This window comes from Pezoporus occidentalis, unplaced genomic scaffold, assembly GCF_034315485.1.
Source record: "Pezoporus occidentalis ecotype Australia unplaced genomic scaffold, CSIRO_AGI_Poc_V1 ctg56, whole genome shotgun sequence".
NCBI lineage: Eukaryota > Metazoa > Chordata > Aves > Psittaciformes > Psittacidae > Pezoporus > Pezoporus occidentalis.
Window position 1 is genome coordinate 2,546,745 of NW_026915899.1, and position 19,411 is coordinate 2,566,155.

The following is a 19,411-nucleotide window of genomic DNA, read 5'->3' on the forward strand; positions in this document are numbered from 1 at the left end:
TGGAAGGAGCTGCTGGCATGCCAGAGGGATGTGCTGTCACCCAAAGAGACCTCAACAGGCTGGAGAAATGGGCTGGTGTGAAGCTCATGAAGTTGAACAAGAAGGTAGAAAGCCCTGCATCTGAGGAGGAGCAGCTGTACCAGCTGGAGGCCAGTCATCCAAGCTGGAAAGCATCTTGGCAGAAAAGGACTTGAGGGTCTCGGTAGACACCAAGTTGAACGTGAGCCAGCAATACGCCCTCACTGCAAAGATGGCTAACGGTGTCTTGTGCTGCATTTCGCCAAGTGTTACCTATGAAAAATGGTCTCTAGGTAAAAACTTAAGCTCAGAGTAAACACAGCAGTGAAGCAGCTATTTATTGATGATTTTGCAAAAAACGGGTGTCCTGGCAAGTGGGCACAAACAGCAAAAGCAGAACTATGACTTATATTTCCTATCCTGTTAGTAAGTTCCCTCCTGTGTTTCCCCGCTGGGTGGGTACTCCAAGGTTACAGCCTGTCCAACGTGTATAATGTACATGCTAACAGTCCCACCTCTGTTTACATCTTCCCTTACTCAGTTTTGCGTGCCCCTTCCTCTTATTTATTTATCTCCTTTTATGATTTGATTTCATAGGTCTCTGGCAGACATGTGGTACTTCAACTTACTGTTTAACCAGCCTGCACCTGCTTAGTTTCATAGGTTGTACAAAGATAGGTAGTATTGCTTTTAAACACAGAGTGTAACTTTTGTCCAAAAGATGATATTGCCTTTAACCACAGACTGTGTCTTTCTAAGTTATGGTATCTCAAAACCTTTGTTTTGTTTCCTTAGTAACTTAGCCCCAGTCCCAGTATTGAAAAATCTTAATATTGCAAAGTGTTAATATTGATCTTAAACCTCCAATATTGTAAAACCTTAATATTGCAAAACCCCATCCCCAATTATGCAAAAATAACACTCTTTCTCTCACATTACCAACAGGCTGAGGGAGGTGATCCTTCTGCTTTAGTCAGTACTGGTGAGGCCACACCTGGAGTCCTCTATCTAGTTCTGGGTTCCTCAGTACAAGAGAGACATGAACATGTTGGAGAGAATCCAACAAAGGGCATGAACTTGATGAAAGGATTGGAGCATATCTCCCATGGGAAAAGGCTGAGAGCTGTAAATGTTCTGCCCAGAGAAAGCTCAATGGATCTCATCAATGTATATAAACACATGAAGGAAGGGTGCAAAGAGGATGTAGCTGGGCTGTGTTCAGTGGTGCCCAGTGACAGGACCAGAGGCAATGAGCCCAAACTGAAACACAGGAGGTTCCCTCTGAACACCCTGAAACACTTTTTCACTGTGAGGGTGACAGAGCACCGGCACAGGTTGCCCAGGGAGGTTGTGGAGTCTCCAACCTTGGAGATAGATACACAAAAGCCATCTGGCCATTGGCCTGGGCAACTGGACCCAGTTGTCCCTGCTTGAGCAGGGGGTTGGACCAGAGCTCCCTTCCAACCTCAACCATTCTGTGCTCCTGTGACAGGAGGGTGAGCACAGCACAGTATTTAATCTCTGGGAAGATAATATTTGGTGGTCATGTGTACACTGCTGTGGATATCATCTTAATATTCAGTCATAGGAGATGATCCCTTGTTGGCTGATTGCACAATATGTCAGTTAAAACTTCTGTTTTAACAGTTAAACAAGATGGGTTTGCACATCTGTTTTGAATTTAAAATTTTGAATCACACAAATCAGCCTGAACAGCTTGACCTTTCTTATCCAGGATTTGATGAACATAAATCAGAGAAGAAAATGTTCTGCATTTATTTGAAGCACAACACCCAAGCAATTTTGAAGGATTATTGAAGTAATCTCAGATACATTCTCAGTACATACAGGAAAGTGGTACTCATACATATTAGTGTGTTTTTCTTCTGTACCATTTTTTCATACACTGATAACTATCATCTCCACAAATGCCTGAAAATGGTTTTCTTTAACCCTGTGCATATGCAGTTTCACTAAGCAGCTCAGCCCTCCAATAAACTTCATCCAAGCTGCATTCCGTTCTGTATCTATTAAATGAAGACTGCAATATATCCATCTCTGGAGAAAAAAAAAAGAAAAAAGTTTTTGTTTCTACACTGCCCCACAAAGTGTCATCAGTAAATTTCATCTGCTGATTGCAGCTGCAGTACTGATGGGTTTTTCTTTCAGTATTCAAAGAAGCTTGGACCTCCAGCCTGGATCTGCTGTATGTGAGGAGATGGTGGGTGGCCATTCAGACAACATACTTGCATTCATGCTGTCTCTGTTCTCGGCCTCGGCTGATTCTGCAGTTTGTGCTGCAGTTTTCCAGCAGCAGCCTTTGCTCTGGAGATCCCTGATAGATTCACCTGCTCTTGGCCCAGCTCCTCCTCCTGTCTTCAGACTCAAGCGGTGCCCATGCCCCTGCCAAGCTCTGCCTGGTGCCGGTGGGCTCATGTACCAGTGCCGAGAGCCCCCCGAGCTGCTCTGCGACTGAGCAGCCCCCCAGGGAGCACTGAAGCCTCAGTAATGTCATTGTTTCTTAAATAGCAGCCATTTATTTCTCACTTTTCTTACTGCCTGATGTTTTAAAAAGCAGGAATGAGGAGAGCTATAGACTTTTACAGCACTAAGTAAATTGAAAGACAGGTTGATTTACCTCTCCTACAATACAATGTTTTAGTCTTTTCAAATCAGAATAAATTTTCTCCTTAAAAACATTTTAAGATGTCAAGCAGTAGTGCAGGATAGTCTTTTTCAGAGAGTTTAGTTACTGAAATTATCATCTCTTTGTACTATCTGGCATATATCATTAAATTGTTTATGAGTAGTAGAAATATATAATACACGTCATACCCAGAAGTCTTTGGATTGCCTTACAAAATGTAACTGAGGAATATACCAGAAAGTAAAGAAAGTTATAAACCAAAATGTGTGCACAGCATGAAAGCACTTTAGCTAAATCCCAAGCATCCTCAGAACAGGAATCTCTGAGCACGCAAAATAGCACCTAGGTTCAGGAAAGAGATATTCACTGAAGCTCTATGTCATTTAAAAACGTAATTTTTATTTGATGAAGGAAAAAGAACAAAAGGGACCCCAAACTGCAAAGAAATTGACTTCTTAAGAAATGAGTTTCTCACCCCTGTTACAGTAGTGGAACCTGCTCAGCACAGAGTGGCTTGGTGCTGTGCTCAGAAAACAGTTCTGCCTCTCCAGACACCCAGAGGATAACCACAGTCCCAGTGCAGAGGGGGCACCACCAGCAGACCCCTCAGCAGCTTGGGCAGCCAGGAAAGCTGGTGCTGGGCACACCCCACACTGGATGCAAGGATATCTTACACCTTCTCAGATCTGTGTGTTTATCACCCTTCTTTGTTTAACAAACCACATGAGGAGGTTTTGCTTCTTTTGAGATATTTCTGACATAATCCCACAGAAAGCAGCATTGCAAACCTACCTGAGAAGAGAGGGGCAGAGCACTGTCAGGGGTGCTCAGGGTGGCACATCTGCAGGAGCCAGGTGAAGGGGTATTCGTTGGAGTGAAATGCATTCCAATGCTGAACAGTCTTGCAGAAGGACGTTGTCCTGGTTTCAGCTGGGACAGAGTTAATTTTCTTCTTAGTTGCTGGTGGTATAGTGTTATCTTTTGGATATAGTAGACGAATAATTTTGATAACACAGATGTTTTCAGTTGTTGCTAAGTAGTGCTTATGCTAAACCAAGGACTTTTCAGCTTCTCATGCCCTGCTAGCAATAAGGCTGCAGGGGCACAAGGGTTTGGGAGGGGACACAGCCAGGACAGCTGAACCCAAATGGCCAAAAGGATATTCCACATGATATAATGTCATGTTCAGTATATAAACTGAATACAGAGGGAAGAAAGCTGGCCGGGGACCACTGGCTGGGCATCAGTCCGGTAATGCTGAGCAGTTTCATTGAGAATCACTTGGTTTGTACATTATAATTCTTTTATCATTATTTTCTTCCTTTCCTGTCCCATTAAACTGTCTTTATCTCAACCTGTGAGTTTTCTCACTTCTACTGTTCTGATTCTCCGCACCCTGCTGAGTGGGAGGGAGTGAGCGGCTCTATGGTTGCTGGCTGGGGTTAAACCACAACAGATGTGCATCTTCTCACTGCTCAGACACATGCACCTGACTGCAGAAAGCCCTCCTTGGAGATTTGTCTGACTTAAGCATCCCAGTGAACCTGCTGGGTTTTGTTCGTTCCCAGTTTCTATAAATGAAACCACTGCTCTTGCAGTCAAAGACATGTGGGTGTCAGACAGCATGTCTCATCTCTGCAGGGGGAACAGACATACAGAAAAAATCCTTAAGAGTTTGTGGAAATTATGTATGTATATCATCCATTTGCCAGTGGGAGAAAACACCTCACCTTCCTCCTTCCTGCAATCGCTCATACTAATGCTTCCTGAGGCTGATGTTTGCTGTAATTATTATTAAGGTGTCACCAGCATAAGAACAATTATAAAGTGGATACAACCCTTCAAATAAAGACAGATTTGAGATATAACAGCACATTATGCAACTAATTGTCATAGTTTCATAAAATAAAACCCAAAGCTTCTAGGCTTTTTGTTGTGTTTTGTTTAGTTTTTTTTTTGCCACAAGAGTACCAAAACATAAATCTTTGCTTTTGGTGAGCAGCCTGGAGCAAAATATCAGATTAACAAAGCATGGATCTGCCCGACGCTTCAGCACATCACTGAGTTGTAAACGCTTCGCCCAGGTTGTTAAAGCCAGCCCTGCTGACTGCCAGATCTCAGAATAGAGATTAGATCACCATTATTAGATAACTTCATTTTTTCAGAACTAGATTCTGCATGGCTGAACAGAGACTAGCAGGAGGGGTAGGCAGTCATTTTTACAGTTGTCATTTTTGGAATATACCTGCTGACACTTCAATAGAGGTTTGAGGCAGTGCAGGCTTAAATCAAAGAAACAGCAAGTTAAACTCCCCTTTGAGGCTGGAAGTGGATTTGTTCATTTCATTAAGCAGCAGAGCTTGTTTGACAAGTAAGTCAAGTCTGTCTGCGGTATCAAGTAATCAGGATTACTGCGTTCCTGGGGAGAAGATCCAGGTTGAGCTGAAAGCTATTTTCCTGGTGTTTGCGTCCATGTGCACCTAAAGACACATTAGGTAATAGGCTGGACCTGTGAGACAACCCCATGGGTGACAGTAATGAGAAGTACTTGATTGCTTTGACACATGTCAGACCCAGCGTAGGAATAACAGTTTCCTAAATGATGGCAGTTACCCTGCAGGGCAAAGTATAACCGGAGTCACAGCACGCTGCTGTTCAGCACACAGGTGGCACACGGGAGATCAGGGTTTAGCACAGACAAAAGACATAGGGACAATAGCTCTGCAGCAGGGAGAGGTGCTTCCCCCAAAGTAAGCCCAGTGGGTACTGTGTTAGGCACTGTTATCCACCCTGCACCCAGCCTGCACTCCTGGGATGCTCAGTAAGCAAGTCAGCAGGGCAAGTAAGGCAGAATTTGCATTTCATGTGAGTGGGTCTGATTCTCCTTTCTTGGGGAGGATTGCCAAACCCACAGTGGCTTCCTTGACCTTCCTCCAGCACCAACTGACTAAGTAATGTCCTTAAAACCAGACATGGGCTGAGCACAGGCTTGACAGAGATGGAGGATGATTGGCAAAGCCTTGTGAAGATTTTCCTGGTACCACTGTCCACACTGGGTGCCAGAGACACGGACTGCCCCACGCTTTGGGTAGTCGGTGTGTACCCAGTCTAGCTGTTGTTGCCATGCGGGACATCTCCACCTCTTCTGCAGGGTGACTGTGCTTTTAACCCACAGCAGCTGCTTTTCTGCAGTGCAGAGAGGTTACTTTCTGAAGATGCTAAGCATAGCCTGGACTATCCAGGCTTTATTCCATCCCTGTGACTTCCCAGGGGCTATTGGCTCCAGCACTTTGCTTTTCCAGCTCAGGGCAGCCCTTCTCATTAGCAGTAACAATATTATTTATCGAGCATTTTTGTATCTACCATCTCTCCACGCAACTGCAGTTCCAGGAGGAGCAACTCTTTTAAAGTGTTTATCTTTGTTAGCTGCCGAGAGGTGAAAATCTACTGGCAATCTGATTCTACCCAGTCTCGATCTTTTCCACAAACTCAGTAAGAGAGTAAATTTACATTAAAATATACATTATTGCACCACCTGCTGATGCTGATTTCTCTCAGCAGCTTTGCATGCTCTGTATGTTTGAAATAGGTGGTGCATTTGATGAGGGCTGGGCCTTGCTCCTTGCTAGCAGCTCCACACTCCCATGAACAGCAATGGGAAGCACACCAGCCTCAAGGTTATCAGCGCTATGCACGCCAACACCCACCAAACAGCAACAAAATCAATGTTTCTGTGCATGTGGCTCAATGACTGCCACCAGCACGGTCCCTTGGAAAACACCTCTTTACTGGGAAAACTGGCACTAACTGGGCTCCTTTGTTCCCTGGTGTGTTCATTTCTCAGTCGCATGGCAGTACTGAACACTGGAACCCAATCATAAAATACTTTGAGGATGTTGGAAGCCTGGTAGCCAGATCTAATCCAAAAAGTATGCTAAGGTAAAGAGAAAATGCAATTAGGATTTTTTTTTCTTTCTTTTTTGTGTCCATATCTGCAAAAAATGCACATGAAGGCCACCTCTGAGATGTGGAGGAAGAACAATCCAGTATTCAAATTAAAATGCACAGTCATGCTAGCAGAACTAATTAGAGGAGAGCTCCTGGCCATTCTGGGTTACCTGAGGAGCCCTGTGCCTAAGGCATCTACTTTGCTGAACACAACCAGAAGGTTTTGAAGGGGAATAGAAGTGATTTTAATGAGAGCTAAGGAGGAAAATAAAAAAGGACTGAGAGTATAGAGTCCTCTGAACTAGCCAGATTTGAGAAGTGATGATGAATTGCAGGCTAATTCATTTCCTGAATTAATGGTTATTATTTTCTGATTGTCCACCTTGGTGCGCCAAATGAGGCTTTTTTCTAATGCTAATTTTTCTATGGTAACAATCAGGATGTAAGCAGTGTTGGTAAGAATACAAATTGCATATTAGACAAAATCTACGTATCGTTAGTTTCATCTTAGTTCTCACCTATGGACAAAATGCAACGGGTGAAACCCTCACAGACTTTTCAAAGGAGAATATTTCCTTCTATTCTAAGTATTTGAACATTTTAGATGTTCCTTTTAGGCAGTTTTTAGGTGTAATTGAAGGACCATTTTGGACAAGTTGTTCACTGATGCCCATGATGCTGGTTCTGATCCACCTAGTGTATACATCTCTTTATGAAAACATTTCTGTCAGCTGGCAGGTAATATTTAAGATTCAGTGAGATCTGGATTCATTTGGCAATGATGTGGAACTGATGCTGGCAAAATGTCTCTTCCTCCCAGTGGATGAGGAAGGGACACCCATTCCCACTCCCTGGCTGTGCCCAGTATTTGTCACTGCCTGGCACAGCAGCAGGGGTGAGTTGCATGTGCAGGGTATTATGTGCTGCACCACAGACATCCTCCTCTACAGAAAGATGGTCAGAGAGGATGTGACAGACAGATAGTCATCAAATTGCTTCATGCACTGTGGGAAGGCTTTTGAATTTGACACTGCTGAGTAAGATATAAGACCTGATATAGAACAAAACAGATACTGAAATGTACTGCCTGTGAACACCACCATCAGATTTAATAACTGGAGAGTTTACAGAAAGCACAAGGAAGTGGGAATTTCGCCAAAGTAAATTCACTCAAATATGGCACAAAGAAGGAAAGGAAAACCACTTCAGTATCTTCCATCTGTAGAAATGGTTGAATGGTCCCATTCAAATTAGCCAATCCAAGTATCGAGTAATACCAGATCCTGTCTAATGCAGCATCACAGGAAAAATAGTAGTGTCGCATTGCTGTTGCTTCCTGAACTACATCAGGAACAGTCTGCATCCTATGATTGCTACAGACTGAGGATGATTCTTGTTAATGAGCTTCTTCTGGCATTCAGAAATACTCAAAAGAAACAACAGGTGAAAGGTCTCCAGACAAATCCCATCCAGAAGAGGCCTATGTTGGGCCATTCAGGTATTTGTCTCTAAGGTACAGGTTCTGGCATTTTGTAAGCAGGTATGACCCACATGTGGCAGCTATGCAAAGGAAAGAGCTGTAGGTGGATATGTTTTGTAACATACCTTGAAGATGTGGCCTCTGTGAATCTCTTGTTTGCCTTACTTGCTATGGTCTCATGTCAATATTTTGCCACACTCCTTTAAGAAAAGAAAAGAAAATGAAAATAAATAAATAAATTATAACAATAATAAAAAAATCTAAGTTTATTTTTCTCCATTTGAAACTATTAAAAAAATGTATTATCTTTCTCTTTAAACTCATCTTTATCTCCCACTTTCCATCTCTTTTGTTCAGATACTTTCCACAGCAGCCTGATGCACCGTGATCTGAAAGCAAGCATCAAAAGAGAGATGAAAGGCTCATCTGCTTTAATCAGAGCATATCCTGAGATTGTGAAGCAACATGATGTGGTCTGTAGCCAGCACCTTGTTGTGTAGCACACGGCTAATCTAAGGGATTGCTGAAGAAAGACTCATCCTTCTTTGCTGACCTGCTTCCTTCCTATGAAGAAGAGGTTGGATAAAAAGGGAAAGGTTAATGTATTAACACAGACCAGTAGCTCAAAGTGAGCAGGCAGTGTGTTACATTTTGGGGTGTCGATCAGCAGCAAGATGGAAAACAGATAGCAGGAAATTACTATTGAGAAGAATAGGATTTTGCCGAAAAGGTCAGTGGAGGAAATATCCTCAAGTGAAAGTACAATAGGAAGAGGTAATAAAGAAATGTCTTTCCAAAGTTGGATTCTGCCATGCTATTCATAAAAAGATATCATCTATGGCTTTCATATATTTTTTCCTCATACAGTTGTTCATATTTTTATCTTACGTACTGATTGAGGGGCAAAGGTGGGTATACCAGCTGTGTTTAGAGCACTTCAAATATCTGCTCAGCTGAAGGGCAAAGATGGCTATCCTTGTTTTTGTGAGAAACTGGAGAGTCCAGGTGGTCCTGTGATAAGTACAGGAGAATGATTTTGTGGAGCCCAGGTCCTGTCTTGAGCTTCTGCATATTTTTGTTCTGATTATTACTATTATTACTATTGTTGTATTAATCATCATTATTATAAATAATTACACAGAGTCATCCCAGGTTATTTTCAGCCCAGCTGCCATAAACCATCCTGAAGTTCACAGGGCATAGGTGTGGCTCATTTTAGTACAAGCAGTCAGGCTCATTTCCAAATTTGGATCCAGAACTACTTTTTTCCTTGTTTCATACAGCTTCTCACATTAAGAATTAGCCTATTAGGAAACTGGAATCAGGAATTGTATCAATTCATGAACATCTATGAAAAAATTTATGTGTCATTTCTTGATTGCCAGACAGAATCTTCTACCAAAACATTACAAGTAGAATCTATAGTGTCCTTATGCATGTTGTCATGCAGAAAGAACTCCTACCGTGCAGTGACTCTGAATATTCTGAATACCAACAGCCAGCATTTTGCCTGTGACATCTGACTGTCATGCTGTTGTGAAAAATATCTGGATGGTTCTATGAATATGTTTACGCGGGGTTTATTTTAGGAGCTAAGATGACAATCCAATGTTCCTAAAGCAGTTCTGTGCTTCAAGAAAACAAAGGGAGGAAAATACATTTGTGTTCCATATAGTGTTGCTTCTGCTTTGTAAGCAAAATGTGTTTATTTTTCTTTGTAGTTCCGTGGACCCCAGGAAAATCTTTTAACCTTGCAGCTCTTTACAGCATTACACATTAAAGCTGCCAGGAACTCACCTAATTAAAGTGAAAAGCTGCTTACTCTTTCTGTATAAGTTCTTTCATTTTAAAAAAAGATATAATTATGGCGAAATTAGGGCATGGAACAGAATTTAAAACTATTTGCAGCCTATAAATACTATGAAATCTTTGTTGTACAAATTATGGCTTGCATGCAGGCCTGGGTACCAACCTGCCTAGGAAGAGGATGACAAATTGTAAAGAACTTTAAGAATAAAATGCCTAACATAAGGGCTATAATGGATGCTCCATGGAGAAAAAATGTAAGAGCTAAATATTTTAAGATGCCCACATGGTGTCCAAAACTGCTATAACTGTTTACATATGCTTGAAAGATACAAACAATGAGGCATTAAGGAGTTTGCCTAGAGCACTTCTCAGGGGTATAATTGCATATAAAGGCAGGAAACTGAGCAAACAGGGGCTGGAGTTGACTATCTAGCCAAAGTTCTAACAAGGAGGTCTAATAGACTGTGAAATAGCTTCCCAAGAAAACTGTTAGAAGTCACATCTCTAAAATGATTTAAAAGCAGACCAGACATATCACATGATGCTATAATGGACAGAGAATGCAGAAGTGGCTCACGGTGTGTTTCTAGCTTTCAGTTTAGGTACTCCCTTGGGCTGTGAGTGATTCAGCCACCTCCCTCGCTGCTGCCATGCAGCACCCATCCCCGGTTCTGCACAACAGCCTGCACCACTGCACGGGAGAGGAAGATACAGTCACACATTTACTGGCCAAAGAGGATGACCCTGTTGCTTAAATGTTAGATAATCAAGTGGAATATGAAAAATTGTCTATAAAAGAGCCTGTGCACCTCACTCAAGGCTGGCTGGTGGCAGAATTGTCCTTATATTGCCATGCAGAGCAGTGCCTGAGAGGCACTGAGGATCTGGCACCCCCAGCTCACCAGTTACTCTGTGGCTGATGGGGACTAATCTTCTGGTCTGCTGCGTCTTCTGGTTTCTTCTTATGAACTTCCCCACCTCTTAATACGTGGTTCTGTATGCACAAAGCAAACAACAAATCCCAGGAAATCAGTATAAGAATGGCTGGCTATTCAAAATTTTCCATGATTTGTCTGTGTTGATACTTCTTCTGGCTCCATTCCTGCAAACAGTCTGCTGCACAGAAAGTTTTCAGTGGGAATATGTGATGAAGTATCACATGGAATGCATGTTTTAGAAATGAAATTTGTCCTTGTGAATTCTCCAAGCATTTGTTTACAACTATTCTCAGCACTTTTTTCCCCAAAAAAGTCCTTTGCCTTGCAACATACAGAAGAGAAGGGAAAAAATTTGGAGATGGAACACTTTTCCTTCATCAGTTAAGCAGGGCATCTGCTGAAACAGTGGTATTAGCAGTAGTAGTAATAGTACAAACACGTCCTTGAAATAAATGGAAATGATGGGTTTATGGTTAAGACATAGAGTAAGGAGACCAGGAGACAGACTCATGGTTTCCCCACAGGTTACCCAGTAAGGTTAAGGGTTAATTTCCCATTCCCCTTAGTTTTATGACTTTCATTTCTAAACCAGATGTACTTATGCACACTTTTTCTGTATTAGAGTGTCATGAGCCTGCAGAGATTTCACAATTCTTTAAAACTGTCTGGAAGTAAGGACCTCAGCAGCGAAGGCTCAGCTGTGGAGCCACCTGTGGCTGTTAGTACTGGTGTGATGGAGGATCATGTTCGGAAGTAAAATTTCATCCTTGAAAGCATCAGGATTCTCCTGGCAAGAGGTGTTTAGGCAATAGAAGGTGGTTCTGGCAGTTAGGCGATGTGCAGCTAAGTAAGAAATGAGCAAAAAATGTATGAAATACTTAGGCTTAAAATCTTACACCAATCTTTGTCATACAAAACAGTTATCGTTTTTCATGCTAATTCTATTGATCTAAACACTATAAAGACATAATGTGCCAAATTTGAAACAGAACACCCAAATAAATCAATGGCATCAGTTTTGAAAAGCTGACCATGTGGCTGGTGTTTATTACGAGGCCTGATGAGTTTTGTCTAAAAGCAGGAATACAAACCCAACTCTCAATTCACTGACAAAAATGAACTTCCCCCCAACCAGCTAGCTGGAAAATGTGAAGGAATGCTGAGACGTTCTGTACACATGATCAATACTTGATTCCACTTGACAAGAATGCCCACACATTGAAAATAATTTCCTAAGCTGTACAGTGCCCTTATGTATTTGAAAAACTAGCTATAGGAAATGTAAACAGGTGGGAGAACAAACTAGGGAGTACATTACCATTAAAAGCAGTATGTTCATGTAGATAAAGTAAAGGTTTCGAGGGCTGTATTTACATGTGTAAAAACTCAGGAGAAATGACTGTTCAATATTATAGAGTCGCTTTCTACATGTTTACTTTCTGATATCATAGCAACTCAGTAATCTAATTACCCAATGTTTAAAACATTGTATTCTGCATGCATTTAGCACTCAAAATAAAAGCTATCACAAAAGAATTATTTCTCCTATTTTACCCTGACTATCACTGGGAATCTGCATAAGCCAACAAGAAAGAAAGCCCATATATATTATCTTCCTCACCTCTGCAGTGGGAGCATGAACTAACAGTGTGCTGAGGGGACAGACCGAGCACCGGCACAGCCCTGGCTCTGCACCCTGCCAGCTCAGCATCATGGAGAGAGTGAGACCTGAGGGCATTTGCTGCTTTCCTGAGGAGGACATGGGGAAAGACTACCTCCTACTCAACTGCTTTAGGTCAATCTGCCCATCGTCGTCCTCTGTCGAGTTCTGTAATTGCTGCCTCTCCCAGTCCTTTGAGACTCAATCAACAGAGCTCACACAGACACCCCTGACTGATGACACACAGCAACACATTTTCAGATGGAGTGTTAAATTACAGTGATATGTTATATTCGAATTTATTTTACACCTTTGACCACTTTATCTGCTTCTCAAACTCCATCACCCAGGATTTACTTCAACAGTCCTCAATCAAGAACAGCTCCCTATACCTAATATTTCCTCTTTTTCATTTCAGCCATGGAGTTTTCCTTAAAATGACACCTCTGCGAGCTATTGGAAAGGTAAAAATCAGTGCTACAACAGTGACAAATTTTCTTTGCCTAGAAATGTCGGTTTTAATGCCCTATATATACTACATTGGATATGACTAGAAATGGAAGACTTTATGCCAATGGAAAAGAAGAATTCCCAGTCTCCCATGTCCAGAAGACTTTGAGATATCTGACCCTTAAAAGTATGAATTATTTTTAAGTGTATAAAACCTATTTTTGAAATGTTACAGCTACTGCTTGGCTCAAAATATCTGGACTAGTAATCATAAAAACTCTTGGCTTTTGAGATGGGTAGATCGATACAAAAAAATATATCTTCTAGACTACCAAAACCTCCCAAAACTCTCGAGGTAGGTTATTTAAGTTTTGCTTTCTTCTTGGTTGTTTGTTTCTCTGTAACAAGCTCATGGACTGAATTAGTTCTCAACCACAGGAACAAAACTAAGGAGGAACATACATATGTAAGAGAAAAAATGCACTGATGTTGTTTCCCCAGAAGGTACAGAATTGCTGAGCTGCTCTTCTAGACTTCCCGAGTTCTCATCCTGTATAAAATGGAACAAATAACATCTCCTAATGCTCTAAATTTAAATTTCAATTTTTGCATTGTGAGTTTGGTTTGGGGCAGGTTTATTAGGAAGAAGGAATGAAGATAAGGGAATATTACCTCTCCATAGCACCAGCATGTGTGCCTCTTCTCCATTTAGATTACGGTGGATTTGTACTGACACAAATTCGTGCAAAACTGGGCAAACTTGCTTTAAATATCTGTATGTCTCAATGTTTTGCAGAAATTACTGGTAAGCACTAGCAGCAGGCAGGAGATGAGACAAGTGGAAAATGTTTTGTAACAGTGTATGTTAGTCAGAACCACAGATGATCAATCAGTTGGTGAGGTATTGCTGGGTTCTTCCCACTAATGTGGTATTTTGACCTTCCAGTGAACTGCTACTCACCTCCTTACCAGTGTACGGTCATTTCTTGCTCTTATGATCTTGCTGCACATCAGGAATGTTGTTCCAGGATCTTTGAAATAAGGTGTGTTTCCCTTCTCCCACAGAGCACCTTTATTGCTCTGCCTTCCTTGCACCTGACAGCAAAATTAGGTCAGTTCCTTCTATACATTGAAAGCAAACTAATGTGATATTAAACAAAAATTAATCAGCAAAGAAAAATTGGAAAATCTCTCCATGCATGCTGACAGATTGTTATGTTGTGATTCATCTGGAATAGAAAGAGCGAGACAATCTACCCTGTAGTATCTATCTTACTACAGCAGTGGGCAAATCATCCTGTCTGCCTCCACCACCTAGTTGAGCATCAGTCTGTGGGACCACTTGGGTGGTTAAGACACAGAAACGAATGAAGACCAGAGAAGCACAGCAGCCCTCACCCCAAAAGTGCTTGGCTCAGGGTGCACCTGATACGCTTTTGGATGTGCCCCTCCGACTGCTTCCACTGCAGAACCATCATTTCACCTTAGTGAAGAGTGTCTATCATATGTAACTTCTCACTTCTGAAGGTAGCCTTCTGTGACAGAGAGAGGCTGTTTATGCTGGCACTTCTGCTGCACGTTGCTACACTTTACATGTCTTACCAGATATCTGTGATATCCCAAATGACAGGTGCATGTCTTAATAAATTCTACCGGGGGCAGGAATTAGTAGATGAGGGAGAGCACAGCAGTGGAAGCATCTGGTAGGAAGAAAAAAGACTGTCTTGTACTCTGTCAAGTGTAATTAGAGTTGCCAGTTGTCATTGCTGCTAGCATTTAGTTAAGCAAGTTTCTCTGATGAGAAACTATCTGACAAAGTCAAAGCCATGTAAACTTATGAACGACATAATTACAAAATAGTCTTATTATTGAACAGCCATGTTGGAGTCCAATACTCTCTGACCAGCCTCTTTTGGATATGACATGGCTGAAGGGAGCCATGCTTAATGTCAAAGTTGCTTGTTTGAAGATATTATGTGGGATTTCTGATACAGCAGAGTGATACGAAATATACTGAAACCACAATACAAATGTAAATTGCATTAAGAAAAATACAGAAATTGACTTACAGAGTTCAATTGCAATACCAATGTGATTCCCACTGCCAGCCTCTATAATACGCTCAGTCACGATGGGGGATGTTCCCAGAGGCCAAGAAAGAGTGTGTGGGTTGAAGTCAACTTCAAGCCATTGTTCTCTTTAAAATGCATTTGCTAGTTGTCTGATTTTTATGTGAGCCTTCTTCCACTGCTGGGGTCTATTGGCTGGTCTCAAGCCATCAGCCTTACTAAAGAGGTAAGGATTTAGCAGGCTGCAAAAAAGTTACATTAAAAATGCTCTGAGAATAATTTGCTTTCAACAGCAAGCATTGGGGGAGGTTGGTGATAAGTGTTCTACAGCCTAATTAAGGAGGATAAGCATTTGTTGGTTTTAAATGTGTCTGGCAATATACTTAATTTCCCCCTCCCAGAGGGTAGTGCAGATGGACACCTGCAATCCCCACCCTGGCACCCTCTGAAGATCTCATGCTGGAAGAGGACATGCGCACCACATCCATCTGCTGCATACAGCATCTCAGCTATTGTTCTAGATGACTCCCGAGTTCTAATCCTTCATTTGTTGCTTCTAATTAGTTAGAAATATTTGTTGCTTTGTTATTATAATACCATGTCATTTATAATTATTCCTTTGGTCCATGACCTGTCATTTGAAAGTATTTAGAAAAAAAGAATTTTTTTAAAAAAAGGATTAATGATGCATTTTCCTGTTTTCTTGACTTATTTAGATGATGATTCTTATACAACACAGCCCACAGCTGGACACATGCATGTCCAGAGTAGCCTAAGTCCAGTGAGGTGCTTGTCTTCATTTTGAGAACTGGTCTGACATGGAAGCAGCCATTGGAAGATATAAAGCATAAAATGAAAACTTTGAGCACAGGTTTTACAGAGGGGAGCAAATTAAAAAGATGCTTTGAAAGTGATGGCTGTGGAGAAAATGTGCATTAGCCAGACATGAGCTGTACTCCAGTAATAAGCTCCCATAATAATCACAGAAAGCAGGAGCCTTCCACCCTCTCATGAAGCTGCAGGGAGTAATGCTGACCTCTGGTCTGTGAGGTCAAAACACCCCCATGAAATGCTTTTTAAGAACAGGAACAAAGCAGTGAAAATTGATGACCTGAAATGACATAATGTACCCTAAAACAAGGAGCAAAATCCCGGCCCCTTTGCCTTCAAGTGGCCCAGTCCCCTGAAGGCATCATAGACTGTATTAAAAATAGAATTATTTGCCCGATTTATAAGAACTCACAGAATCAATAAAAGCCTGTGATATTTGTAATATTTTTGAGACAATATAATTCTGCTGTGTTCCTCCTAAGGGTAGACTTTGGCCCTAGGCTAGGTACATGCCAAGCTGATGCTGGTAACTTCCTACAGTATGGCTGGGACAGGCAACGCCTCTGAGCTTCATTGTTTGGCCCCATGCTGCTCTGCAAGCTCCAGGCAAGCTTTCATGGCCATTTCATCACACTGTATTGGCAGTGAAAAAATATCGCAAGAAATCTACTCTGTACAGGAATTACTTTTTTAAGTAATGTAGGAAAATTGATGCAATAATAAAGAGTGTCTCTTCTGGAATAAAAGACAAAGAGAAAAATGGCCTAAATGTATTGAGAGTATTATTAATTGTATACAGGCCTAATGGCTGCATTTCATCTGCCCTAGTTTAGGCTCCCAAAGCAGAGTAAGCTTCTCCCTCTGGATATGAGACTACATTGAGTTATGATGCAATTGCCCCAGACCGCAGATCTAATTCCACTGGATTGCTAATAACACCCCAGATGTCTAGGCACTCGTTTCAAGCAGTTCAGCTCCATTTAGGCTCATTTGCTAGCTAGCACCCTCATGCCTGAGAGGTGATTGATTGCAAGATGTGCCGTCCATCACCCGGCACTCCCATCCTTGGCCTTTTCCAGCTCGATGCACACACAGACCCACTGCTTCCTATGGCAAGTGCCCAGCAGGCAGTGAAGGTGCACAGCATGGATGGAAAAGGAACTGGCAGCACACCAGAAAGCCATGCCACAGTTGCTTCTCTGCTGGAAAGCCTGATTAAGGATGGGGCTGCCTGGCAAGTTGCATTCCCCAGCCACAAGTACTACTCCAGCACCAGCATCGAGAGACATGAGCAGTCCTCACTGCAAACATTCCAGCTTGGATTACTGGGATTCCTTCCTTCATCTGTGTTGTAATTTCCACGTTTTAAGGCTACCACTGGGAAGAGATGGGAACGTGAACACACTGTGAGCTTTAACTCCCCTAGACTAAGCCAGGGCAGAGAGAAGGAGGAAAGTATGGAGAATATTTGGACTTGATTATCTTAAAGGTCTTTTCCAACCTAGTTGATTCTATGATTCTATTTAGATGATATGGAGGAAGTAGTTTTCCATTCTCAGCTCATTATTCCTCACAAGCACTGCCCACAGAAGATCACAGGGAAGCAGAGGTCCTCCTCAGCAGCATCCCCAGATGCATCAGTCACACGGGAGCTTCATAACCCAGCCCAGCCCCACCTCTATCAAGTCTTCCCCTACCCATGCTCTGTCGTGAAATATTGTGCCATTACAGACCCACTGGATCTTTTGACCCTTTTGGCAGAAGCCCCCATGCAGTCAGCTTCCCAGGCACACAGACGAACCACCCGTGCAGCCTGTGGATCCCCTCAAGCTGGAATTCATGGGTGTCATGGTTTAAGCCACTCAGTTACCCCCCCCCCCGCTCCCAAAGGGATGGGGACGAGAATTGAAAGAATGTAACTCCCACAGGTTGAGATAAGAACAGTCCAGTAACTAAGGTATAACACAAACCACTGCTGCTACCACCAATAATAATAATGATAAGGGAAATAACAAGGGGAGAGAACACAACTGCTCACCATCCGCCAACAGATACCCAGCCCAACCCAGGCAGTGATCTGAGCCCTTCTGGGTAACTGCCCCCAGTTTATATAGTGGGCATGACGTGCTGTGGTATGGAATACCTCTTTGGTTAGTTTGGGTCAGGTGTCCTGTCCCTGCTTCCTGTCAGCTTCCCCTCCTCCCTGGCAGAGCATGAGACTCACAAAGTCCTTGGTCAGAGTAAACATTACTGAGCAGTAACTGAAAACGTCAGTGTTATCAGCGCTGTTCCCAGGCTGAAAGTCAAAAACACAGCACTGCACCAGCTACTAAGGAGAAAAAATGGCTGCTACTGCTGGACCCAGGACAATAGGAGATGGTCAGTTCTCTTGCTCTGTGCTCAGACATGCACCCACACACAAGCCAGCCTGCCCACAACCCCAGCACACAGTGGGCACCATGTCAAAGAGCTTGGAGGAGGTGAGGAGCCAAGGGCATATGTGGAAGACACTAATGAGGAGAAGAAAAACAAGTAGTGGCTGTCACTCAGACTGACTCAGTGACAGTGGGACTCAGACAGTGACTATGGGAATGACAGGTTCAGAGGGACAGGAGGCATCAGCAGGAAGCTGGTGTAACTGTGTGTGTGCAGGACTGCTGCTCACAGCAGCTGGCCATTGCTCTCATGGTGTGTCAAGATAAAAACAGCAGCATGGGGCAGGCTCGCCAGTCCTTTCCACCCCTCAGCCTCAGGGTAATGGGATGAGAAGGAACTCATGGTCTAATTTTGACATAATATCAGAAGGTCTGCTAACAAATTAATTGCTTGATGTACTTGCAGGGCACGTTCGCACATTTCCTCAGAGACCACGCACTGATACTTGTCATCAGCCTGGGCATGCACAGGAAACAGCCAGCAGCCAGGATGCTTACAGTAGGTTTCACTGACATCTCAGAAGAGGTCGTGAGAGTAATTCCACTGACAGCCTGTCTAAAGGCCACTGCAAAGACACTGCATGATGCACGTGCCCTGCTTGACCTGAGGTTTTTGATGCAGGCCCTGTCCATGAGACCTGAAAGCTAGATTGCAGGTGACAGTCAGAGGATTTAGAAACCAGTCTTCTGCCATGTCCAAACCTGATCCTTTAGATACTCTGAGTGGTAACTAGTGATAAATGCATCAGGCCAAGTATGACACCTTGCATTCAGACTTGTCCTCTGTGCCCTGCTGTGTATCCCCAGATACAACCCCCTCCTTCTGCTCCACAGCCCAAGTCATCACCCCTCCATGGCCAGCCCCAGAAAGACCATGCAATATCACCATGCCCCATAGTCTTAGTGCTCTCCCCAATGCAATGAATCTCTGTCAGCACATGCAACCAGCTTATTTACACCTATTTAATTGATTTTATTTGCTCTAAACATTTGTTGTTACTTTTGTCTCCAATACTTTCTAATCCAAGAGGCCTAAACAGACCAGGACAATGACTGATATTTTAGCTGAGCACAGGATCCAAACAAAGGAGACACTATGGCAAGAGCTGTGCGCTCCAGGGCTGTG